Here is a 27,559-nt window from a genome sequence, read left to right on the forward strand (position 1 = left end):
AATAGAAAGAAATTAATTGGCCAACTAATATATATATATATATATATATAAAATTAGCCGGGCATGGTGGCTCGTGCCTGTAGTCCCAGCAACTCGGGAGGCTGAGGCAGGAGGATTGCTTGAGCCCAGGAGTTTGAGGTTGCTGTGAGCTAGGCTGATGCCACAGCACTCACTCTAGCCTAAGCAAGAAAGCGAGACTCTGTCTCAAAAAAAAATAAAAATAAAAATAAATAAATAAATAAATAAATAAATATCTTCTGATTCTTCCTGGCTTGCTTTTTATGCTTGGAGTGTATTTATTCATTCCACAAATATGTATTAAAAACCCTCTCTGTTCCAGGTGCTTTTCTAGGTGCTGAGATACGTCAACGAACAAACTACTCTTAGGGCATTTACATTCCAGAGACAGATAGTATATCTATTTATAGACAAGACAGTCAACAGGTAAGTGATTAAGAAAAAAAAGTACAGTAAAAGTTAGGGAACAGTATGGAACTCCAGGGGCTATGTTAAATGGGAGGTCACAGATACAGTGATATTGAGCAGGGATCTGGATCAGAGTGGACAATAAGAAGAGTACTTAAGTCCGTGCAAAGGGCCTGAGGCCACAAGAGTGCTTAGCTTGTTTGAATAACAGCAGGGTTGGCTGTGAGCCCGGGCTAATGGCAAGCCATGTTCCCCTTGATCACAATGTACTGGCCACGTCAAACTCCCAGGACACATCTGGGAATGTGACAAGACCTCGTGTCTTTTTCCCCTTCTGTTCTCTAGACCTGGCTGTCACTTCCCTCTCATTATTTCTTGTCATGGCACCTCACGGTGCTTATCACGAGCAGTAAATTTGTTTGCTTATTTAGTGACTTGCCCCAGAGCCGGCACATGAGGGCACATGAGGGCCTCGTGGGTCAAGACCGTGTTCGTTAGATCCCGTGCACTGCCGGTACTGCGACACGCCTGGGACACGTGTGCTCCAACAAGCTCCGTTAAGTGAGTGAACAAAGCCTCGCTTTGTGGGTTTCCCTGAGTAGCTTAATTCCGTTTATAAAATGCATCCCTCTTTACTGGGAAGAGACAAAGAGGAAAGGAAAAGAAGAAGGCAGCCGTCACCAAATATGCCCCTACCTCTCGTTTTAGTGTCTCCACCTCCCGTGTTTGTAACCACGTAATAGAGTGAGTATTCCTGGGATCCCCCTAGCTGACATCTCTCTGTTCCCATGACCTTAAACTATATCCCTTATGAATACTGAGGCTCGGTTATTTCTGTTACCGCACGCGGCAAGTTCTTACCCAACATATTTTCCCAGTGCTTCTGAATTTTCCTTACGCACAGTCTCCATAGCATTAACCTTATAAGGCATATAAATGTTTCCAGTCTGAGTTTCCACCAAAGAAAAAGTGGTTAATTGTCCACAGCTAACAAGTAAGTCCATGAGCTTCTATTAAGTGGTTTATTCACCAGTTCTGCACATCTTTCTTGCGTGCTGACCGTGAGCAAGGCATCGGGCTAGGCGCTGGGGGTCCTGGGGCCAGCTGAGCAGGACAGACATGGTCCCTGCCTTCTGTTATGAGACAGATATTAACAATTATTTACATGACAAATGATTGAATTACCATTTTCATGTGAGTGATACACGAAGAAGTCTAGGACACCACGAAAGCATACTACACTTGTACCCGATCTAGCCTTAGGGGCCGACAGAAACTTCTTTGCCAGTTGTCTACCCAATAATCATTCTTCCTTTGTTTGTTAGTGACAACTCTGATTTTGCTTGGACTGGCAATGTATCTGGCTTTAAAAACTCCATATTTGTACCTCCCTTGCAGCTAGAGATGTCCGCCTGACATTGCCTTAACCCCAGGGGTCCTCAAACTTTTAAAACGGGGGGGCCAGTTCACTGTCTCTCAGGCAGGGCCCTCAGAGGGCTGTTAGGGAGTGCGGTGCACATTCCACACATGCGCACTGTGGGCCCGGGATGAGTCGGCTGCTAAGCAGGACAGGCAGCGGTGGCAAAAACACCTGGCGGGCCGGATAAATGTCCTCGGTGGGCCCCATGTGGCCCGAGGGCTGTAGTTTGAGGACCCCTGCACCCATGAGGTGGGAAAGTGGATTGGAAGGTCCTGGTACAAGTACCACCTCTTCATCTTCATCTCTTTCTCTACTTCCTGCCTGATGAGCCGAGATCCACAGAGGAGTGAAGTCAGATGCCAGAGGAGGTGCAGCTGGAAGCTAAGAGCCCACGGCTCTGGTGGCAGCCACACCTGCTGTGCCAGCTTGGGCGCTCCACCCCTGACTTCTTGTTAGGGGACAACGAGCCCTTATTTGATTCTGCCACAGGAGATTTGGGGCAGGGTCTAAAAAGGTATAGCAAGAACCTGTACGTCTCATAATATGAAAGAAAAGTTAATTCAGTGGGGATCCCAGAAACAATAAAAAGAAGATCTACATGAAGGTGTCCCCAAGCCACCACCTGACGGACTTATCAGCAACTGAGGGATAGAAGCACATCTGGAAGTACACTCCTAGGTAAGAACGGTCAACATGTCATGTTTCTATGCCATGCAGCTGAGTGCAGTTCCTGATTAATACAGCTTACGTGGGGAGGTAAGATTTGAGCCAGGCTTTGAAGGATATGAGTAGAAACTACCTGGGAAAGGGGCCGAGGGAAGAGTAATTCCTAAATGCTCTGCTCAGACTTAGGGCTTTTGAATGTCTGGGCTTCAACATCTGGGTTCAGTATTGGACTAGGACTTCTCAGATACCCCCAAGATTGGTCTTGGGGTTGAACCTGTAGGAGGAAAAAAAGCCTAATAAAATTAGTAGGAGTAGCAATAATGATAATAATCATAGCTAATCCTTCCGATGTGCCAGGCACTGTTCTAAAGGGCTTACACGTGTTACCTCATTCAGTGCCCATGAAGCAAACAGAGATCAAACGACGTGCCCAAGGTTGTGTAGCGAGGCAGTCCAGGATCTGAACCCAGGCAGTGTGGCCCGAGAGCCTGGACCCATTAGCTCATGACAAGCAGAGTTTGACCCAGACCTTGGACTCATTCCTGTCTCCTCGCCTTTGACGATGAAGAGGACCTCTGAGATGTGCTGTGTTTCCCTAAAAATAAGACGGGGTCTTATATTTATTTTTCCTCAAGAAGACGCCCTAGGGCTTATTTCTAGGGGATGTGTTATTTTTCTCAAGTATGGTACAACAATCTACATTTATTCAAATATAGTTAAGTCTTCGTCTTCCGGAACATTATAACTCTCCAAACCCTGAATTCCATCCTGAATTTCTTGCGACTCTATTTCCTTTAGAACCATTGGCCCCAATCCCTCATGTCAAGCCATAGAGCTCTCATGGGGCAGATGAGAAGGGCTGCTCGCCTTCTTTCCCGCTCCAAGACGACATGCACGGGTTGTGCAGATGCGCTGCGTAGCCACGCCCGCCACTAGGTCTTATTTTCGGGGTAGGGCTAATGTTACACAAATGCTTAGAAATCCTGCTAGGGCTTATTTTATGGGTAGGCCTTATTTTTGGGGAAACACAGTACATGCAAACATGACATGTTGACTGTTCTTACCTAGGAGTGTACTTCTATCCCTCAGTTGCTGAGAAACCCATCAGGTGGTAGCCTGGGGACACCTTCATGTAGATCTTCTTTTTGTTGTTTTTGGGATCCCCACTGAATTAATTTTTCCCTCATGTTATGAGACATAGAGGTTCTTGCTCTACCTTTTTAGACCCTGCCCCCAAATCTACTGATTTGTACCAAGATGTGATACAAATAATGATCCCAAGTGCATACTAGGCTCATTCCAGCCCCCGGACGCTGGCTCTGTCTGTCCTCCCCTGCTCCTTATAGGATACCCCCTCCAGCAACCAACATCCTGCCATTTGTGTCCAGCTCAGGACAAACAGAGAGAGGAGTCCACAACTGTTAGTTCAAAACCTGCCTGTTACTAGTCTGAGACAAGATGAGGACAGGAATTGAGGGTGTCCAGAGACTTTTCAGCAGTTTGGCATCTCCCAACATCCAAGCATGTGATCAGTGAATGAGTCTTGTTGACGGAGTATGGACCCCTTTGGGTGCTGCTGAACTCAGGTGATGAGCTGCACGGAGCAGCTGAGTTGCGGTCATGGGCGAGAGGCATGCTTAGTGCTTCCTGATGGACTGGAATGAAAACAAAACAACAAAGCAAAACAAACAAAGTGGCCCTATCACTGCTCAAACCCGTATCAATTTTTCCCACTTGTGGATCATATAGCATTTTAGTCTTATCCCATAACCGAGCACTGGACCATGAGTTTTTAAAGCTTCGTTGAGTTGTTTCATCCCTGGAGGTGTCACTTCCTTGTTTGTATTGCAGGACCCATGGGTAGGCACTCAAGGTTTTTATTTTTGTTTTTGCCATGATTCAAATCAGGAGATAAGGTAGGGTAGGGCAAAAAAGGAGAAGGGTCAGCTTTGCCTCACTCAGTGCTGAAAGGGAAAATAAATCTTGAATCACTTATGTTTTTAGAAACAAAGTCAAAGAAGAAACTATGTTTTAGAAACTCTTATAATGACCGTTTATTGGAGCCACATATGATCTCATCTCATCTTTACACCATCTCTTAAAAGTAGGTATAATTATCACCATTTTGCAGATGAAGAATAAATGAGGTGTCAGAGAGGTTAAGCAACTGGCCCAAGGTCACGCAGCTACTAAATGGTGGCGGTTTGTCTGACTTCAAAGCCTGTATACTTTTGCTTATTCCCATGATTGCTTAGTAACGGTGTTTATTGCTACAAGGGAATGTTACTGGATTTAGAGATCGTTTAAGCGTGCTCCATCATTTTTCTAAAATAGCCTTCTTTGTAATTGTTTCAATGTCTTATATTTCCATTAAAGCTTTTCCTTCTGATACTTAGCCTTTGCTCCAGAGGACGGTGCGAGGGCTCTGTTCAGTCTAGGCTATCCGGCAAATGACCATTCCAGCCTTACCTTTGCGTCTCTTGAGAGAAGAAAGAGACAAAGCCTTCTTCTTTGGATCTAATTCGGCTGTAATCCAGGCTCCTCACCATGGCGGTCCGGACCTGCAGCTTCAGGAGAGATCTGTGTCCCGTCTTTGAGAGCCTTGGATCTGTCACATGACCGGCCTGTCATCGTAGTCTCTAGTATGGCGTTTTCCGATGCTGCTCTCTGGTTCTTTGAGGATAATTATTTTTTAGTGTTTTTGGTCGTTTTCAAAGACTTATTATTAAATTTAAATGCATGTTTCTTGTAATTTAATCAGCCTTTAAACATTATTTTAACAATTTGCTATCCTGACTTAGAACTGAATTGCAGTTTAGATAAGACAAGGGTACATTTATGAAAGGTGCATTTACCAACTGAGATGCTTACGTTGGTTGTTAATTACAATCGTACTCCTTTAGATGTACTTTATTTAAAAAAAACCCGAACTTATTACTGAAAGCATGTAAGTTACAGCTAAGAGTCCTTCCTAGGTGGGATATTTTGTATGTAAAACATAGCTGAATTTTCTCCTTACCTTCCAATAAAAACTCAGACAAAGTTTGAAAGAGGTAAAATGGAGATTTTTATGGCATTCGAATTTCTAAATCAGAATCAGGTCTATACTTGAAAAACTTTTCTTTTTTTCTGCTTTAAAAAGGAAGATTACAGAATTGCCTATATTCCATGTGAGTTCTTCGATCATTAGCAAATTCAAAGGAAATTTGATTATGGAAAGGTGTTTGAGAAACAAATTTTCTGCCTTTCACATTTTGTTTACTTTGAGGTGATCTAGTAATTAAAAGAGAAAGAATAATTGTGGTTTAGGATGTGATGATAAGGAGGGGAAATATCACGAAGGAAAAAAAGTAAACTCTCAGGAACAGAAGTGGTCTTCTGAAAAGTAGTTTATTCAATATGGCACCACTAAAATATATGCAGAAGCATTTAGGGAGTTTCTCATTGGTCAACTATCCCTGCTACATTATTACTGTTCCTTTAGTTCCTCACACCTAATTGGTGATCAAAGCCTTGAACTCCAACTGCTAAATGAATCCCTGCTGTCCCCTCCTCTCTAATCCAGCTGCTTTGCCTCGACTGTACATCTTGCCTTTTAACTGGTCTTCCTAATCCCAAATCTTCCTTTCTCCCAGCCACCTTCAGCACTGCTGCCAGAGCCAGGGCTCTTTGGAAAACAAGACCTGATATGTCACTCTGCCGCTTAAAATCCTTCCATCTCCATTTCTTACAGAAAAAAAAAAAAAAAAGATAATACGAAACAAAGGCACAAAATAAAGACAAGAGCAAACACAGAGCCCTTGCCTTTTAATCCTTGCCTACCCTTCCTTCTTCATTGCTGGTATTCTAGCCTCAGGGACAAGCCAATTACCTTTTGGTCAAACTGTGCTTTTGGCCTAGAATTTCTTTCTTTTTTTTTTTTTTTTTAAGACATAGGATTCTCCCTCTGTCTCCCAGGCTGGAGTGCAACGACCCAATCACAGCTCACTGCAGCCTCCAACTCTTGGGCTCAAGCGATCCTCCCTCCTCAGCCTCTGAGTAGCTGGGACAGTAGGTGTGCGTGCCACCACGCTGTCTCCTAGAACATTCTCCCCTGCCTGCCTCTACCACTGTCATCACCTCCCTGCCAAGCCTTCCCTGATACTCTCTTTCCTCCCTCACCTGCTTCTATCGAACCTGAATCCCAATGCATTCTGAATATTAATCTAGGTTACATGAATTTTAACCAGTATATTTGTATCTAATTATTGCATTTTAATAACAGTGTCACACAGTGGCGGAGACCTCAGGCTCTGCGTGCTGACTGCCTGGAATCTAACTGTGGCTTTGCCATTTCTTACTTAGCTAGATTATCTGGGAAAATTACTTAAACTCTCTGTGCTTCAACTTACTCTTCTGTTAAATGGGGATAATAGTAGTGCCCACTTCGTAGGGCTGTAGCGAAAATTTAGCGGATCAATACGTGTAAAGCTCTGGGAACTCTGGCTGTGACAAGCTAATGTTTATTGAGCACTTTGCTCATTCCATGAAGAAGCCGTTATGTGAATTGCAAAGATTTTATTTGAGAAAATACTTTTTAAAATATTTTATTTCTAGCCGGGCGCGGTGGCTCACGCCTGTAATCCTAGCTCTCTGGGAGGCTGAGGCGGGCGGATTGCTCAAGGTCAGGAGTTCAAAACCAGCCTGAGCAAGAGCGAGACCCCGTCTCTACTATAAATAGAAAGAAATTAATTGGCCAACTGATATGTATATAAAAAAAATTAGCCGGGCATGGTGGCGTATGCCTGTAGTCCCAGCTACTTGGGAGGCTGAGGCAGAAGGATCGCTCGAGCCCAGGAGTTTGAGGTTGCTGTGAGCGAGGCTGACGCCACGGCACTCACTCTAGCCTGGACAACAAAGCGAGACTCTGTCTCAAAAAAAAAAAATATATTTTATTTCTGTTATTGCTATATTCATCTGTGAGATAAATAATTGGGTAATGTAAAATCAGTTCTAAAGAATTGCTATTTGTTGGTAGAGTTTGTATTCAGGAAAATGATAAACTTTAAATAAAGGAATTTTATATTCTTGGGCAGAAAATTTTAATTCAGTTCTTAGATTTTAGTAATTTTTGTCAGAGCCTTGACTGATTGGTAGATTATCTATAATTTTTTAAACTAATAGAATCTGTTTCTGAAGAACCCATAGATTATGTGCCTCGTATAAAGTTATTTAAAGTAAACAGCAGAATTAGAAGTAGGACATGATGACTTCTGATGTTGCAGCTTGTTTTCTCAGTTCTCCCATGAATAGTTGATTGTAACTTTTTTTTTTAGAGATAGGGTCTTGCTCTGTCACCCAGGCTAGAGTGCAGTACAGTCATAGTTCACTGCAGCCTCAGACTCCTGGGCTCAAGCAATCCTCCTGCCTCAGCCTCCTGAGTAGCTGGGACTACAGGCGTTCGCCACCATCGCTTGGCTGATTTTTCTATTTTTTGTAGAGACAGGGTCTTGTTCTTGCTCAGGCTGTTCCTGAACTCCTGACCTCAAGCGATCCTCTTGCCTTGACCTCCCATCGCCCCAGGATTACCCAGGTCTGAGCCCCGCCTGATTCTAATTTTGACCATTATAAATGATGCTGAAATGAACAATTTTTTTACCCAGATGTTTTGGTGCATCTTAATTGTTTCCTTAAAATAAATTGATCAAGGGAGAATTATTGGATCAAAGGAAATAATTAAATCTTTGGGTACTAATTGCCAGCTTATCTTCCAAATAAGTCAGACTAATTTACAGTCTTACCAACAGTATTTGAGTGTTCATTTTTTCTATATTTTACTATCAGTGAGTATTAGTCTTGTTTTTTTTTCAAATCTTTCCTAACTTCATAGGCATCCCCCCCAAAAAAAAGAAAAGAAAGAAAAGAGAAATGAAGAAGATATATCTTTCTCTCATTTGCATGTATTTGTTGCCAGGGCTAGAGTGAGTACTGTGGCGTCAGCCTAGCTCACAGCAACCTCAAACTCCTGGGCTCAAGCGATCCTGCTGCCTCAGCCTCTGGAGTAGCTGGGACTACAGGCATGCGCCACCATGCCCAGCTAATTTTTACCATATATTTTTAGTTGTCCAGCTAATTTGTTTCTATTTTTAGTAGAGACAGGGTCTCGCTCTTGCTCAGGCTGGTCTCGAACTCCTGAGGTCAAATGATCCTCCCTCCTTGGCCACACAGCGTGCTAGGATTACAGGCGTGAGCCACCGCCCCTGGCCATTTATTAATTTTCAATAAAAGATTTATGCTTTAAAAAAAAAAGATTTATGCTTTAGATTCCACTATTTTTTTGATCATAGGATTTTTATAGTCAAAACTTTGCATATCTAATAAGTTTTAATTATATGTGTCAAGTATGATTAAGAAGATCCTGGACCTTAAACTCCAGGATCTAAAGCCTGACTTTTAGAAAAGACAACAGGTATCTCAACAATTGGAATCAAAGGACTCAGGTGGGCCTTAGTATTTTTAGCTACTGGATGGGAGTGTGTGGAGTTTAATTAATAATCGAGAGACCTTTAGGTAACTTAAGAGATGTCTGATATACATTGTGAATAGACTCAAAATTTTATGGTGATAGACTTTTGAAAAATGATCAGAACTATTAATTCCCCTTTTTATCCAAAGAAATATATGAATTAGAAAGATTAATACACAACTTTGTAATAATTGCTGGTACTATTTCTTACCTCATATAAATTTTCTTATTTGGTAACCTTTGGAATGATTGTGTATGTATAAAGGAATGTTATGCATACTTAGGGAAAAAGTAGTTAGACATGAGAATTTTCATCAGATATATATATATATATATACATATATATATATATTTTTTAATTCAGTTAACCGTCATGGTGTGTAAAGGCAGACTCCTGAGGCCCTGAGGGAGGGAAGCGGTTAAACGTGGCATGGGAGTGCTGGGGCAGACTTCTCATTAAGAAATCTGGTATTTCAGGTTGGACTGGGCTTTGGGGATGGCTGCTCCTTTGTTCTAGGGAAAACGTGCTTGAGATCTGGCTGCACTCTCAGATATGACTTGTAGAAAACGAATTCTAGACCTTTCCTTAGCATCAGAAAGTGAGGCAAAGGGGCCCTGGAGCACCTTGGACAGACTTTGCCCCAGGAATCCCAGACAACAGCAGCCTCCATTCCCTGGATGGTGCGTAATTACAGCTGCCAAACTGGCCTGAGGAAGGCCGGGCACCAGGTGAACCCAGTGCGTGGGGGATGAACTTGGAAACATGCAGACGCAGCCCACAGATCTTTGACTGTTGTTTACTTACTGTGAGATTTCACATTTTCTGTGAGATTAATTCTTAAGTAAAAGTGATATCGAACTTTTTACTTTCACATGATTTTGTTTTTCTACGTGCCATATTTGAGAATTCATTTATTTTTATTTCTCCAATGACCAGCATCTGTGTGCAGATTCCTTCTTGCAGTAATTTTTTTTTTTTTAGTTGCTTCGTTTAACCTGTGACTAATTAGTTAAATAAAAACAACATGTACTGCTAGTATTTAAGAGTACATTTTGTTCCAGGCCAGATAAAAAGGAGTAAATTGCACTGTTCATTCCTGTCATTCTTTATCTCTGTTTGCTTCAAAATTATAAACAAAATTCCTGTTGGAAAGTTCTTAATCTATAGCATGCCCGGTGTAGGTTTATTTTGAATGGAATTGATTGGTTCCTTTAGGGATTTACCTACTAAGCACTGACTCGTTTGTTAAGAATGTCATTCATTTGTGTATGATTCTGTAAATGTTCTCAGCTTCTACATTAGCACGTGTTCTCACCAGCAAGGTGACCGGCCTCTCGCGTTGTCCGGTCTATGCACAGTGTAGGGAGGGAAGACAGCAGCTAAGAGAAGGGGCAGATCAGGAAGGAGAGGAAGAGTAGAGGCTAAGAAATCTGGAACGTACATTAAATGAGAAATTTGCGATTCAGTGGAAAGAGCAATGGACTAGAAAGTCTAAAAGCTTGAGATCCAGGCTTAGCACTTTCCTTACTAGCTGTGCGAAGTTGACCTCAGTCCCACTTTCTCCACCTGCACAGCAGGCGCGATGTACCACCTGTCTGGCCTGTTTCCGTGAGACTGTTGTGAGAGGCCAGTGAGACGCCCCATGCAAAGTCGCTCTGTGAGCACAAAGGCTCTTTACAAAAGTAATACTTAGTTGTCCCTTTGGAAGGCAAAGACAGGAGACAGGCGGGAGAGGGCATCTACATTGGAAATTCATTCTGGGGCGAGCTTTTGGCAGTTACTGGGAAGAGTCTTACTTTGGTAATTTATTTATTTTTTATTTTTTGAGACAGAGTCTTGCTTTGATGCCTAGGCTAGAGTGAGTGCCGTGGCGTCAGCCTAGCTCACAGCAACTTCAAACTCCTGGGCTCAAGTGATCCTCCTGCCTCAGCCTCCCGAGTAGCTGGGACTACAGGCATGCACCACCATGCCTGGCTAATTTTTTTTTCTATGTATATTAGTTGGCCAATTAATTTCTTTCTATTTATAGTAGAGACGGAGTCTTGCTCTTGCTCAGGCTGGTTTCGAACTCCTGACCTCGAGCAATCGTCCCGCCTAGGCCTCCCAGAGTGCTAGGATTACAGGCGTGAGCCACCGCGCCCGGCCAACTTTGGTAATTTAGATGACAGTCCCTCCAAGTTCTCCCTGACCCTGCGCCTATGCCACGTCTGGGCTGTGCCCCTCCGCTGTGCCAGGGGCCGTCTGCACACCTGTCCTGTGGCACCTGTCCATAGCGTTACCCTTGCCTGTTTACAAGACCACAAGCCCCTGGAGGCCAGGGCCTGGTCCCATCCATCGTGGGGCCCGCAGAGCCTGGCGTGGTGCACACATGCACGCTCAGTAAACAAGGCAAAGTGTTATTTCACGTGGAAAACCCCGTGAGAGGAGAAAGACACAATTTCTTTTCTCAACCCTCATAAGTTCGTAGCTGGGTCACCTCTGTAGCAAAAGACAGAATAACAAGAGAAAAACAGGCAAGTTTATTTTAACGCGTGAACTTCTCCCGTGATGCAGGAGAAATCTCTCAAAACGCTGGCTCAGAGTCCCAGCTTACATGGCACGTCTAACAAAGAGCAATCCACGCAGAAGTGACAAGACAAAGGAAAAAGCAGCTTCGGGCTCCCAAAGTCAGAACACCTGGGGCAGCTCAGACAGCCCTTTCCGTAACTGCTGCATGCCAGCTGCCTCTAGCTTAAAGATATTTATGTCAAAGGGGCATATTTCTGGGGCAAAAGATGCCAGTTTCTCTCAGTCCTCAATGAGGCATTAAATCAGGCAGGGCCATGTGTCAGGGGCTTCTGTTCAACACGCAGGGAGTGCTGGGTGGTAAAGTCAGTGGACTGAAGTCAGGTTTGGTGTTCAAAAGACTAGGTTTCAGTCCCAGCACTATCACTTCGTAGCTCTGTTACCTTGGGGAAGTTGCTTAACCTCTCTGAGCCTCAATTTCCTCACTCGTAAAGTGGAATAAAAACACCTACATGGGCTTTATCTTCCTCAACAACATTAAGAAGCCAGTTGTGTTATTTGTTAGTTGCACATTAAATTTGGGAAGTGCTCTAAAATATTTTGTCTTGATTATTCCCACACACAAAAAAATAAGATAATATTAACATATTTTGCAATGTTTCTGAAATAAATTTATAAAATGTTAATAGTAGCATCATTTTTATCTTAACTCAAATACAATGCTACAACTCTAACCTCTCATTTTTGTTCAGGTGTTGGATGACTTAAATCGTGAAAGTCTTAGGAAAACAGAGCACCTGAATAAAGATAGTGCTTTTGTACAAACCCATGTGACTTTCCTAGTAACACTCCCTGCCGTCACCAGCCTAGTCCAAGCCACTGCCAGCTCTGCCCTCCTGACTTTTCTCCCTCCATTGCTCTTGCCTGCCTGCAAATCACTTTTCACGATACAGAGCAAACGTTTAACAAAATGTTTCAAAAAACCCGATCCGTGCCACTCCCCAACTTGAAGCCCTTCAGTGACTTCTCGCTGCCTGGACATAAAGTCCTCGGTCCTCCTCTGCTGGGCTGGGCCTGTTTCCCCATGTCTTCTGGCCGCTGTCCCACCCTCCACGATATTTTCTGGTCATACAGAGCTCCTTTCTGTTCGTCTCAGGAGCTGGGATTCGGTTCTCTCAACCCCAGACCTGAGGCTATGAATGGAGCCCTTGCTCTTTCCTCTGCCCGGAATGCTCTCTTCTCTCTCTGCCCCACAACCCCGCTGTCACTTGGGGCTCAGTTTAAATGTCACTTCTTCGAGGGGGGCCTTTCCTGATCCCTGAGACTAGATTAAGTGTCATTGTGATGTGCTTCCTGAACACACCCTTCCCTGACACTGGCTGTGTTTTAATGTCCCTTTCCTCCACGGGGGCAAGTAGCACACCTGGCCTGTTCTGCACCCCGGCACCTGCCGAGCACAGCGGGTCTCACGTGGGAGAGACCCCGTTACGTGCCGGTTTAGGAGAGATGTGGCGCTTGCTCTCCTAGCGCTCTATCCATCCGTTCAGTTATCGATCCCTGCTCCGTGCCGGGCGCTGGGGGCTGGGACACAGCAGGGACCCGCACAGCCCCACAGTCCCACCCTTGTGGAGTTGACATGCCCGTAGGGGCAGACCAATAATAAATGAAGCAAAATGTGTAGTATGGTGTGTAAGAGGGCAATTTTCTTTAATTTATGTATGTAGTGAAGAAATACCATCTATCCACCCCCAAGGAATGGAGATTAAAATTGTCCTTTCATATAGAATTCTGCATTCTCCCATTTGCTGGTGGAGCACAGTAGGAATCCATTTTCCATAGAGTAGACAACAACTCAAACTCTGCTTGAGAACCAATTAAGTTGTGTGTGTCTGATGTTTGCTTCGTTATACAAGAAACTTGTTTTTATAGTAAGCTTTTTTGGAAAAAAAAAAAGTAAAATGTTACTCTACTTCTATGATTTACACCTAAGTAAAATAATATTAAATCAATTTATCTATTTATTGGGGTCTTGGGTCGTCATTTAGAAGAGCAGCTGCCGTTCGGCACTCGTCAGTGAGTGTGTGTTGTGGCCCGCTATGCGCCGCAGCCTTCCTAGCCTGGCAGAGCCAGGCGCGCCTGAGGTTTCTTGACCGAGTTAGACCTTTGGCTGCTCTGGCTTGCCCAACGCCAGTAGCTTTCTGAGTGCAAGTGCTGTTTTTATTAAAACTTTCTTTCCTCTTCCAGGTCCAGTTGTTTTCCAGCATCTGCCTCTCCATATATGTAATATTTAGTGCATTTGCTTTGTCACTTCTATTTTGACTATTGAAATATCTTTTTGTTTTCTGTCTTCTTTTTTCTCATGGAGTTCCAGTTAGCTGAGGTAACCATATATGTGATTCTTGGATGAGTGAGATATTGTTAATTTTACATTTTCCCTCGGCAGCTTTGTGCTACCCCGTGCTCTGCTCAATTTCCTGGTCTTATTTTGACATGCCTAGAGGTCCCTAGACTGGGACGATGCTGAGAGCTACCAGTGGGTCAGATCTCACTGGAAAAAAATCGAATCATCAAAAAAGAGTGCGTTCATTATTTACATACGTGCGGAAGTCACTTGTGTTTGTCCCGTCAATTTGATTACAAATTTCACATGTTCCCTACTAGAATAGTATTCTTTGCACAGGAACAGCCCAATACATGCTGTTGATAACCAGCATCTCACACAAAGGACCAGCTCGGGCAAAGTGTTACTGAAACAAAAGATTGTGTATGCCTCCAAAATTAATGTTAATGAAGTTAGCTATGTTGATAGATACTTATATCCAGAAAGCAGATTTATCACTAAGCTAACTTAAAGAAAAATTACTGCCTGGTCAAAAAGTTACTTTTCACTAAGCTCTGAATGCTAAATGGGTAGCAGTAATTTTTTTTTTAAGTTAGCTCAGTCAGTTGCCTGGTGAGACTGTGTTCGTGGCTCTCGTGAAATCACAAGAGGGGTGTCGAGGCAGAGGGGATGTTCCTTCCCTGCCTTGTGAAGAAGGTTTGATAGCTTGAGTCTACGAAACAGACTGACAGCAGGCAGGTGAACGGGAGAAAAGGCACACGGATTTATTCCCTGCACACCAACCCGGGAGCCACACAAAATGTGGAGCTTGAAGAAGGGCCGGATGGCTGACATTTTTGTGTCGTACAGAAAGGATGAGAGGCTTGGGGCTCCTGGGGGCAGGTGGGTACAGGTGAAGGGGTCCCAGGGAGGAAAGGCCATCCTGTCACGTCACGCAGATGAAGTCTTGCAGGTAGCAGCCCTGGGAGAGAGTAGCAGGTTGCCCTCGGTAAAAGTCTCCGTCGGAACTTTATTCTCCTTTTCCTGAGACTTTCCTTGATCCCGACAAGGGGACCTCAGAGAACGCCTCTGCCCGCCGCCCCTGTTCACTTCGCTAAAGTAGAGAGATGCACTTCTGTCCTGCAAAAGGACAGCTTTTCAGAGATATTGGCTCTGCAGCTTCTCCGGATAACCAGTGGAAGGGTGCCGGGCAGCATGTTTCGGGCGGCATGCTTGGTTTCTTGCAGGGAGAGTGTTGACCCGCGTTCTCTTAGGCTTACGGAACTCAGTCCCGCCGTGTTTGGCGGGGATACGAATAAGGAACCAAACAGAGTGGAAAAAGCCTACTGTCCTTTTTGGTAGCGGGGGTTGGGGGTGGAAAGCGATCCTCGAGGCTGGAGGGAAGGCCAAAGAAACGCACTTGAAGGACAGAAGAGCACATATCCTTCCTAGACCTCCCCTGTCTCCGGGACGGAAAATGACTTGGCAGGAGCCCCTCCTTTGTGCAGGCCAGAAGGGAATTTGTTTCCCAGCTGTTCGGGTGGATTTTCCTTGTTAGTTTTTGCTCCCACGGTCTAAAAGCAAATACCGGATCTCAGCGCCTACAGCACTGGTCAAGAGCTGCCGCTTTGGTCCTGTGTGACTCACAGGCGTCCGCCAGCCACCTACTGTAACAGCTGGCCGCATACCACGGCCCTGCGGCCTGGTGGCCCTGCGGCCTGGTGGCCCCGCGCCCTCCCATCCCGCCGTCCTTCTGAGCTCCACCTCGCGGGTTCTGTTCTTGACCTACGATCGCTATCACCTTTATGAGTTTAGACAAAGACACTTTCATTCATTTGTTTAAAATTGTATCTCTCAGTTGCTACTCACAGATCCTGGAAGACAGATCTGATCTCAGCTTCAAATTTAGGATTTCAGGAGGCCAAGGCAATCGAACGTGTCGCTGTATAAAATTCTGCTACGTGTATTTTGGTGCGTAAGTGATTTAATTCCTTGAAGAAGAAAGGCTATGGCTAATCTGAGGGCTCGTTGTTATTTGCCACTGTTTCGTGATAAGGACCAGGGGGGGAGCCGCTTTTGTAAACACTTGTTCCGAGAATGGGGTGGCCCCTGGGCCGCTTGTCCTCTCCTGTCTGCTGTGTGTCTCCTCCGCCCAATGCCCAGAGTTCTGGAGGCTTCCCTAGAGAAAGGTGAAATTTAGCCGCTCTGCTCAGAAAGCGTCCAAACCAGCTGTGGTTATGGATTAACACACGAGAATCACAAAACCGCAAAGCAGTACAAATAAAGTTCAATTTCAAAAAAAGTAAAAATTACGTTTTTGCCTCAGCTTTTCCTGTCATTTTAGTCAGTGTCTTTCAGCCTAGTGTTTTACTTAGGTTTAACATATTTTTTAAATTATTCTTACAGACTATACATACCTTGAAGTCAGAGGCCACATGATTTTCACCTTTCTGTCTCCTCCCTATTCTGGCACATTGAAGCCTCACACGGGGCACGGCACACGGCACACGGCACACGCAACGCATGCGTGGCAAGCACTTGTTGACATCGTTGAATTGGGGGATGGCTTTGTTGACAAGGTAGGACTCGAGCTCCGCTTTTAAATGGAGAGGGGGCAGTTGGCTGGTGACATGCTACCCATGTATGAGTCATCTGTTCTGGGCCTCGAGGTGGGATTTGAAAAGTCGGAACAGTGGGGAAGAATGCCAGGTTGGCAAAATGGCTGGAACAGAACTAGGTGTCTGACAAAATGTGGGGCCAGAGAGGAGGCCAGCCGGACTGCAGCCAGGATGCTGTTTGGGGGAGTACCTGGGATCTCAGGGTGGCTGGACATAGCAGGGGAGCACTCCAGCGGGGCTGGGGTTGGCACGTGGGGCTAATAAATCAATAGCATTTCTTTTCCTCCCTATTTCATGCGGAGTTTGCTGTCAGCTTCTTCATAGCACATCTTGTCTATTCTTGGTGGCGTTGAAGGGTGGAGTGGGGGACTGTTCATACGATTTCATTATTCCTGTCTTCAAAGTAAGTTTGGGGGGGTTGGAGACCACAGACCTAGATGATTGGCATTCAGGGCTCCACAACCACGAGAAATTAAAAGCAATATTTCCATGCGCTTAGCATGCTGTGATGGAGTGCATCCACAGCTTTGATCAGATTCCTTTAAAGGTATCTAAAGGTTAAGAACTTTGTGATGTATTAATAGAATGGGAAGATAAGAGCAGGGAGGTCAGAACTCTGGGCGGAGGGGGTAAGAATTTAAGGAGCAAGCAGAAAGGAGCCATGGAAGAGGCCAAAGGGATAAGGAGGGCAGAAAGCTACCCCAGAGGTCAAGAGGACATGGAAAGCAACAGCGGGAGTGGCCAGCTGGGCTAAATGGTCCTGAAGTTGGGTAGTATTGACCCTTAGTGAGTTATTAGTGATGAGCAGAGAATGGGAAAGAGGAAGCAGGGATGGCTAATCTGGGAGGTTAACGTTGGATGAGACTGAATGTTTGCTGAGTTCCCAAGAAGGACTGGACACTGGGTCATTCACTGTAGAAATAAATGTGAGCAAAGGTGTCCTGCCCTTTGCTCTCATGGACCTCAGGGTCTCATGGGCGGGACAGGCACTAGTCAAATAATGACCCAAAGGAAGTGTATCAGCCCAAACGGTCAGTGCTTTGAAGGGAAGAAGCATGGTGCACAGCATCCAAGCATGACCTAATCTGGGGGCCAAAAAAGGGTGCCTGAGGATGTGACATCTGAGCTCAGATCTGAAAGGCGAATAGGAGCGACAAGGTTGGGGATGGGGCAGCGAGCAGAACAGACGGGGCCACAGGGAGAGCAGGTGCGAAGCCTGGTGAATGTGGGTGGACCTGGGTCTTCTCAATCATAGGATTTGGGTCTAAGAACAAAGAGGACATGCTAATATGCAGACAGTGTGACATTTTGCATTGTGGAATGAAGCACAAGAGTCCGGGTGAGAGATTATTTTATCTTATACCCTGGCAATGAAGATGAGGAGAAGCGGATGGATTCAAGAACGAAGTAGTAGCAAAAATTAGCAACAGAAGGTAGGGAGAGAGAGCGCACAGTAATTTAGAGAGGTCGGAAAAGGTGAAGCTTTTTCTGCAGGTGTGAAATATGTGAGCTTATTTTTAGGCAAAGGGAAAGAACAGAGAAATAAAAACCAGCAGGGAATCTGTGGGTCCTAGAATCAGAAACACTGACCCTCCGAGGAGAGAAGAAAGGCTGGTGAACACGCAGGTGCATTTGTGGGTGGAACGGCGGAGGGAAGCTGGGCTTTGAAGCCTTGGTCCACAGAGAGGGGCTCAGATGTGTTCTTGGAGTGAGGCTTCTGTCCCTGAATAACAGGCCACGCTCTGGAAGAGGAGCAGGAAGCTGTGAAGTGGTTCATAGAAGGGACACAGTTGCCATTTAGAGCATGGGAGATGCTCAAATATTTTCCTGTCCATATTGCATATATTTGCGTACATGCACAAACATCGCGTAATCCTCACAGTACCTTGCAAAGTCCGTATTTCAATTTTATAGTTGGAAACGGAGTCAGGGAGTTTCCAATTTCCAAATGTCAAAGCAGACCTCTTGAACACCATTTAGTCATCTTCTTTTTCCTGGATTCATAAAGGAGTTTGCTGTACTTTGGGATCGGTGATTACAGCACAGGGAGAAGAGTAGGTCTGCTCAGAGACTTGCCTTATGACTTAGGAAGACTTGGTAATTTTCTTACAGATGAGGTGCCTACACAAGTCTGCATTTAAGATGGCTTGCTGATTTACATTTCATCCTAACAATTTAGTAAAGGCATAGGAAGACCAATAAAACATATCAGTCTTTTAAAATAGACACCATAATAATTTTTTTTTGTACTTTAATCAGACACAGTGAGAAGTGGTGTGTCAAATCTATCAGGCCACGTCTGCTTATTTAATGTCCTAATTCAGGAAAAGAATTAGAGTGAATCGACCTTTTTAAAAATTGCCCCCTCCCCTTGTTATAGAATATCTGCTAGATGGCGTAGTCTCTGAAAACGTTGCTTTTAACACATCCGATTCTGACTGCAGACTCTCTGAGTGGATTTATGTATTTGCGATGTCTCGTATTTTTTTTTCCAGGCTGCATGAGCACAGCTTTGTCACAAAATTACTGTTCTCTCTAAGATGCACATTCTTTGAAGATCAGAGGAAGAAGGGGTGTTGGACAAGCATCTCATGTTGAACCGTAAGTGAATAGTGCAGTTCTGGCTGGCCCTGTTTGGCAATTTTGAGATAAATGCAGCTGGAATAATTCTTACTTCAACCTTTGGCAAACCTTTTGCGTGTTTAAAAAAAAAGCTGTGGAGGAGGCTCAAAAGCTATCTTGTGTAGCCATCGCCCTATCTCTTAGGATTGTCAGTGAACAATAGGTCTGCTCCCTGTCCTGCTTGGGGTCAATGTCCTCTGGTAAGGAGTTAGTCTTATCAATTGAGTTAATGCATCTAGTTGCTGAGCATGGGGCTTCGCACAATATAAGTGTTCAATGGATATTAGCTATCCCTGTTTTAAAGAAGTACTATTATTTAGGATTAACTTCCTAGGATTTGATTTGAAACAGTAATCATCCCTGTCACATGCAAAATAATGCACACACAAGATTCTGGTTCATGTCTGAAAAGGATGAGGCTCAGAGAAATGGTTCCTAACACAGTATCTGAAGACTGTGATCACAAACTCCTTCTTGACACACATGGTCTAGACTGAGATATCCAAGTTTCATACTCTACAAGTCGAAAGAAGAACATTCATCATTGTGAAAGTATTTTTTTCCTTTTCCTCTAACATTGAAACTGATTTCTGCTTTACAAACCAAGTTTTCAAGCACTCACATGTCCCTTGGAGAACCAGATAAGTTTAGCAGCTGATGAAGCTTCCACCTTCTGGGTCTGATTCCTTTCTGAGTTCCCAGGAGGACGAGGTTTTGGAATTTTCCCTAAATGTATATCCTCCTAGGGCCGAACTGGACCTTCGGCGTTTCCTGTTCCATACTGGGAACCAGAAGCTTTCTGAATTATCTCAGAGGACGTTTCCTGATCTGTGAATCTTCAGAGCATGAAGACCGTGTTTTTCCCTTCCTCATGCCCCGATTCTCCGTCTCCAAGGAACATGTGTGTATTTCATTACAACCCCACGGCTTCCCGCGCTCGATGATAAATATGTGGGTGACAGTGTGCACATTCACACAGAGCACCAGAGGTTGCCCGCGCAGATTTATTGCTTGTTACATCATTTTACTGTGGGGCTGATTCAGTAGATCAGTTTATTTAGCAATTAAATACTATTAAATAAGGCAACTGTACCAACTCACACCAGCCCTGGTGTAGCTGACTCCACCACCTCCTCCCTCTTCTAATCAGTAGCTTGATAAGGTTGCTCTGTGGCCACAGGGACAGGCCTTGGCTGGGGGGTGTGGCGTGAGCGCCTTTACAGGGTCACTGTCTCTACTGGGAGAGGCTAAGAGTACTCTGTTAGTGCCGTGAGTTTTCAAGAACCTAAAAATAGGGGTGATGCTCTTTGGTTAATAGCTCCATTTTTTACTCTTAAGGTTTTACATGTTCGTCTCTTGCTATTGTTTCCTGGATCCTCTGTTGTCTGGATTTGCCTGTTTTGATTCCTAACTCCAGAATGTCATTGTTCTTCCCTGTGCCAGGCGACCAGCAAAAGTCAATTTGTCCTCTTTACGCGTGCCAAGTGCTGATTACACTTGGCTCTTTATGTTCAACTAGGAATAAATAAGTTACCACCAGCATCGGCGTTAAATCTACTTTACTGACCGGATGTTTTCAACATTTTATTTTTAAAAATTTCAGGTATACAGAAAAGTGGAAAGAACTATACAGTGAACACCCACATGCTCACCATCTAAATTCTACAATTAGCATTGTAATACCTTTATTTATCACAATGTATCCATCCACCTGTTGAGCCATCTTATTTTTTAAAAAACTCTTTAATTTGGGCCAGGCGAGGTGGCTCACGCCTGTAATCCTAGCACTCTGGGAGGCCGAGGCGGGAGGATTGCTCGAGGTCAGGAGTTCGAAACCAACCTGAGCAAGAGTGAGACCCCGTCTCTACTATAAATAGAAAGAAATTAATTGGCCAACTAATATATATAGAAAAACTTAGCTGAGCATGTTGGTGCATGCCTGTAGTCCCAGCTACTCAGGAGGCTGAGGCAAGAGGATCACTTGAGCCCAGGAGTTTGAGGTTGCTGTGAGCTAGGCTGACGCCATGGCACTCACTCTAGCCTAGGCAACAAAGCGAGACTCTGTCTCAAAAAAATAAAATAAAATACTCTTTATTTTGAAATAAAAAATTGTGAGATAATACAGACAGTTCCCAAATATCTTTCACCCAGCTTCCCCTCACATTAGCGTCTCACAAAACCAAAATACAATGGTCAAAACCAGAAAACTAACATGAATACACCACTCTTAGCTAATGCACAGCTCTAACTTGCATTTCATCAATTTTCACACTTGTGTCCTTTCTTAAGGATTGCAGGTCTCCTCCCACCTGTGATCGTTCTCAGTCTTTATCTTCCACGACCTTGACCCTTTTGAAGTGTACTGGTCATCCATTTGGTTGCACATCCCTCAGTTTGGGTTTGTCTTAGTTTTCTCATGATTAAATTGAAGTTATGCATAGTTTACAAGAAAACCACAGAAGTGGCATTATGCCCTTAGCAGAGAGTTCATCGTGGTGGGAGGGAACAATAATGTCACTCTGATTACTACGGGTGCTGTCTTTGATCACTCGGTTAAGGGGTTTTCTGCCAGATTTCTCCACTGTACATTTACCATTTTTACCTTTGTAAATGATACATGTTTTGGAGGAGATACTTCGAGACCAATGCAAAAGTTCTACTTCTCCTTAAACTTTCACCTGCTTAATTTTTAGCATTCATCGTAAGATCTCGCCTGCAATTATTCCCGTAGCTTCTGTAAAGGCAATTTTCTATATCCCTTGTTTCTTCTATATTCCTTAGCTGGAATTCTGCTAATTCCAGAAGGTGTCCCTTCTTCCCCATTTATTTATATCCATATGGACCCATGGATATTTTGTTTATTCTTTGGGTTATAAGCCGATATTATCATGATTTATTTTGTTGCTTAAAGTGTCTCAATTTCATCATTGAAAGCCGCTTCACGTTGGCTCCTGAGTCGTTTTGACATGCCCCTTAATTTGTGGAGTCCTTTCTTACATTCTGGCACCACAAGATGTTTCCGGCTCACTTTGAATTTTGCTTACGTTCGTTCACTCACGAGCCCTGGGTTCTTTTATGGGAGAGTGGTATTGAGAAATCAAGATCCGGGTGCTCAGTGTGCTCTCTCCTATGGGGATGTCATTGCTTTTAGGTCATCTCAGCAGATAGAGCTAGGAAATACATGCAAGTTTACTAACACCTATACACATCTGTACACATGTCTACACTTATTTCTATACTTGTCCACCTGTGTACATGGGTATTTACATAGAAATCATGAGGGTATACTGATTCCTTTGAATCCAGTTCAACACCTTAGGATTCAGTCTAGCCACACTCCTTTCCTTATTAGTGACTTCCCTCTCCAGCAGTCAAAAACGTGGCTCTCATTGTCCACAATATATTTGCTCATTTGTAATGGCAATTACAAATCCTAGTAGCTTCAGAATTTCAATCCTAGTAGTTTCAGAATTGCTAATGCATACCTTTGTGAGGAACAAGTTTACTAACTAGAGTACAGTTAGTAATATTTGTATACAGTTTTATCTTTGACATTACAGAATATGGCCAAGATAGTGTTTTCTGAAGTTACTTAGGTTAGTTCTCCCCCCCCCCCCCGGGGGGTGGTTATGTTATTCGTCTCTAGTACAGTTAGGTGCATTCGTTACTGTTTGTATTCCATGCTGGGTTTCCTCCACACCTTGGTTGATTTTAAATATTTATATTTGCTTCTTTAGGGGCGAAGGGGGAGTGAACCATCAGCACAATCCTAAAGTCTATTCCCAGAAGCGTTGCTCCCTCATTCCTGCCCTGCCCTGTGCCTTTCTCTCATTCTTTCCCCATCTCCATCCACAGTCTGTGGTCACCACTCCCATCTGCTCCTGGTTTATCCTTCCTAGATTTCTCTTACACAGATAGCAGGTCCATCAACACTTTCATGGATTCCTTTCCTTATGTGAATTCATCTTATTTTTTGATTCATTTCACATATGTTGTAGCTGTCAGTACACTTTGCCCCTGGGTACTTCAACATGCCTATAATGAACCAGCGTTCGATATTCGTGTCTGGTTATTTTTTCTTTTCATTTATTTTGAGGCAAAATTCACATGCAGTAAAAAGCATGACTCTTAAGGGTACCGCCAGGTGGATTTTGACAGATGTATCTGCTTGTGTAATGCAAACCCCTAACGAGATGCTGAACATCACCCTAACTTCATGAAGTTCCCTCATCCTGCCGCCCCGGGTGATCCGTGCTCCAGCTCCCAAGATACCTGGTGTCTCATTTTTCCTACCACAGACTAGTTTTGCCTCTCCTAGAACTTCATATCAATGGAATCAAGCAGGGTGTACTCTTTTGCGCAAAGCCTCATTCGCTCATCATAAGGTTTCTGAAATACATCCACGTTGGGGTACGTTATCAAGAGTTCATACCTTTTATTTATTGCTTTGTAGCATTTCGTTGTAGGAATACACCACAGTTTATTATTAATCAATTTTCAAAATGCAGGCAAGAAAAGTGAAGGTTTTCTGTTTATATATAATCTTCTTTTCACCTGATGCTTCAGATTTTTCTGGTGTTACAATGACCATGCTACATTTTTTAAATTATTTAAAGTAAGCATTATACGTATGGCCTTTGGTGTATATGTGTAGTGCTTTTCTTTCATAAAATCTCAGTATTAAACACTATTAGGCTCTCTCTGTATAGGGAGCTAAGTGGTTTTTAGGATCTCGAATGTTGAAAAATCCATGCAACAAAAGCCTTCTTGCAGTAACCACGTGTTGAGCAGCCATCACGTGCCATTACTGGGGTCAGCCTTTGGTAACACAGGCACAAAAAGGACAAAGGCGTTCCCTGGATGTTTCAGCGCGTTCAAGACACGTCAGGATGCCACCAGAGAGAGAATTTTCTGTAAAGAACCTCATCTCATCTCACTCGTTTCCCCCAAGTCTCGTGAGAGGTGCGGTGGCGTTCGGGACTGGCAGCTCTGGTAGTGAGACTGCGCCGCGGTTTCGTAGCTGTCCTGTGCGCCGAGGGGTGTGGAGAACGTGGCCAAGAGCAGGGGGTGAGTGAGAACGGAATGGTACCGAACGTGGGCCCGGAGCTCTGCCGCCAGACGGACCTTGGTGTCAGGGACATGTCCAGTCCACCTGGCGCCAGGTGTCACCTCCGGAGGCAGCCGCAGAGATGCAGAGATGCAGGACAGAGACCTGCACGGCCGTGGCTGCACGGGCAGAGGGCAGAGGGCAGAGGCGACACACAGTCAGCATCCGAATGTGGCAACAGCTTCCTTCGCCTCTTACGCACAGAACGAGGCAGAGGGCGGCCCGGTGACCGGCTCAGGCGGTAGGCACGCCGCAAACGCTGGATTTAGTTGCTTAGGTGTGTCTATTTTAATCTCTCTCTTCCTCCCTTTTTAATCTCACTGGGGAACCCGTAAGAAACGTGCTGGTGTGATGCAGTAACTTCTAAGCTTGGACATGATAAATGCTTTCTTTACAAAAAAATAAAAAAAAGTATGAACTGGACTGGAAATGATTTTCTTCCAAAAACCCTTTAAAGAAACATATTATCGTGTGGAATCTCATGTTGAATGAATCAGAGTACAGTAAATCTCAAAATATCCACGGAGCTGCCTGCTGTGGTTTGCTAAACAGGAAAATGACTTCAGCAGCATGGCCTTTTACTCGAGATCCACAGCAGGCGGCTTTTTGTGCTGTTCTGAAAACATCTTAATTCTTCCCCAAGTACCATGTTTCTTGGAATTATTCACCGGAAATTAATAGTATTCTGAATTTTAAAGTAATTCAAACCACAAGTGACTTTGTAATAGCTCTTAGCAGTAGTATAAAAAGTGACCGAGCACAGTTTATGAGAGCATTAGTCACTATTGCTCATGGTGCTCCCCTTCCCGCCCCCCTCCCCCTGCCCCAAAGACGTGCATTCCTGTTCCTCTGTGTTCACTGCAGTGACAACAGACAAGATAAGTAAAACATGTTGGGAAGTGTCAAGAGCTAGGGAGAAAAGATTAGGTAAGAACAGGATCTTGAACATGCTGGAGGGATATTGGTCTGATTTCTTCTAACCAAAAAAAAAAACAACATGCTGGAGGGAGCTGGAAAAATTAATGGGGGGGGGGTCAAGGAAGGTGTCACTGGGAAGGGTGACGTGAGTAGAGACCGCAGTGGTACGTGAGCGGTAGGGACACCTGGGGAAGAACATTCCAAGCAAAGGGAAGAGCACGTGAGAAGGCCCCGAGGCAGAACGTGCCGAAGCGCACCACAACAGCGTGGCTGGAACGTAAGAGCAGGGCGACCGGAAGGGCTTGAGGATGGAGCGGGGGACAGGGGCCACAGCTTGGAAAACCCCACAGCGATGACTTCGGCTTTTACTTTGAGTGACGGGGGGAGAGCCATGGGAGGGTTTTGAGCTGAGAAATGACATAACCTGATTTATGTCTTCGCACCCAAAGCAGAGAGAACAGTGGAGAGGCCCTGCTGGACCAAAGACTGCCGCGTAGAGGTTCTTCTGGAGAAGGGAGAGGCCATTCCCAGTGTTTAGAGACGGGTCGCTTCCCCTCAGACAAGAAAAAAATAAGCATGCATGAAGATTGCTCAGACAACTAAGCAGTTGGAGATTAAATATGCGATGTTGTTTTTAGAAGATAGCATTTTTTTTTTTGCCCTGCTGGTGGTTTCTTGTTGCAGCCCTCTGTAGAGCATGCCACGGGGACAGACAAGGGAGCGTGGCCTTCCCCGTCCAGCACTGAATTAGGAGGCCTTATTTCCAGTGTCAGTCCTGACGTTGACCTTGTAATATGCTAGGGTGGGTTACTTAATCTTTCTGAGCTTTAGTTTCCGCAGTGGAAGGAATAATTGTTAATTACATGATGGAATTATTATGTCAATTACTAACATGGCAATAACCTGATGGCCATAAAGTACTCTGGGTGTCTTTGAAACAGGCATGGCAGAGACGTGCGGTGGCGACACCACCAGTGTCGCCGTTGGAAGAAAACACGTGGCCTTTCGGCGCCAAAAGAAAGAGACACATGGACAGGAAAAGCCGTGGGCCTCCGGGGAGGAGCGTGGTGGTGGGAAGTTGGAAACAGATGAGTGGCGAGGAGAATGACATTTAATTTCAGGACATTTTGACGGATGGGAACAGGATTTTGTAATGCTGTTTGCAAGAGCACGGACACGCTAGCAGGGCGAGGACGAGAGTGAGCGTGTGTTGGCGTCAGTCGCTTGCCGGAGCCAGGATCTGGTCTCAAGGACGTGCGTCTCCTTCCTGCCCTATTTGTGCTCAACTGCCGCAGCCCTCTCGAACACCTTATGTCTCTGAGCAGCTGGTTCAAAAGGCTGGGAAGGTCGACGGCTAACACATATGCCATGTATACTAGCAGGCATATTGAAATAAGTGACAATCATGTTCCTTATTACACATTAATTTATCAGACAAAACTGTGAAGTGTCATACGATGGGGGCACGGCCTTGGGTGAGTGACAAGGTGAACCTCGGCGGATCTTTCTGGAAGACAGGGACGCGACAGACAGGGCACTAAAGGGCATCGGTCCCCTGGGGTAGAGATGCCTGGTGCTGTGCCAAGGCTTCACCTGCTCTGCTGTTTTTTCATTCGACAGATAGTGTTTGACAGTGCGCTGTGTTGGGTGCTGCAGGGTATAAAGGATGAGTAAGACACAGTGCCTATCACCAGGAAGTTTACAAGCTAACAGGGAAATAACTATAAAATCAGGCAGTTCGTGATGTGTGTCACGAGCAGTAACGAAAGTGTCGCAGAGGTCGGGGGGTGGGGGATCCGTTCTAGCTGGGAGGATCGGGGTGCTTCGTGTCTGGGGGGATTCGCGGAGGCGCTGGCGTCTGAGCAGGGGCCAGCGGCGCGTTGACACTGGGGGAATAAGGACGCCAAGTGGCGGCTGGTGAGGCTCCCAGAGAGGCTGCACCTGCGCTGGGCCTTGGAGGCCAGGTCATTCCCTGGGCCCAGCCCCGAACCCAGCCTGGGTGTGCAGGGGGGCCAGCAGGTGGGCCGCAGCAAGGGAGCGCGGGGGAGAGCCCTGGCGACGCCGATTGGGGCAGGCTTTGTGTGTGAGTGTCACGCTGTGCAGTTTGCGGGCAGTGGGAAAGTGCTAACCATGTCTGAGCCGAGCTATGACATTTTCCAAGGGCACGTTAGGGACGCAAACGTGGCCATGCTGCACGGGATAAACTGAAGGGCAAAGGAAACCGGAAACGCAGAGGCTCCTGAAACGGCGCGAGTGGCGGGGAGGCGCTGAGTCCTCGGGATGGGAGCAGGAGAGACGGGCGAGGATGGCGGCCTGAGGAACAGTGAACGCGCACGACTTGGGGACTATGCACCGTGAAAAGATACCCAGATATCGGCGATTATCGAAGGGGAGGAAGAAGCAAAGGTTTCCCTCAAGGGCCGAGTCGGCGAAAGGCTGGAAACTGGAGAC

General features: G+C 45.1%; 1 long non-coding RNA gene across 1 annotated transcript in view; it reads left to right on the forward strand.

Moving 5' to 3' along the window:
- The window catches only part of LOC142861594 (uncharacterized), a 102,818-nt gene that overhangs the window by 55,782 nt on the left and 19,477 nt on the right, over positions 1–27,559 (forward strand). Inside the window, exon 3 of the long non-coding RNA XR_012912828.1 lies at positions 18,957–19,062. This is a non-coding gene — a long non-coding RNA (uncharacterized LOC142861594). The remainder of the gene's footprint in view (positions 1–18,956; positions 19,063–27,559) is intronic.

This window comes from Microcebus murinus, chromosome 2 (assembly GCF_040939455.1).
Source record: "Microcebus murinus isolate Inina chromosome 2, M.murinus_Inina_mat1.0, whole genome shotgun sequence".
Lineage (NCBI taxonomy): Eukaryota > Metazoa > Chordata > Mammalia > Primates > Cheirogaleidae > Microcebus > Microcebus murinus.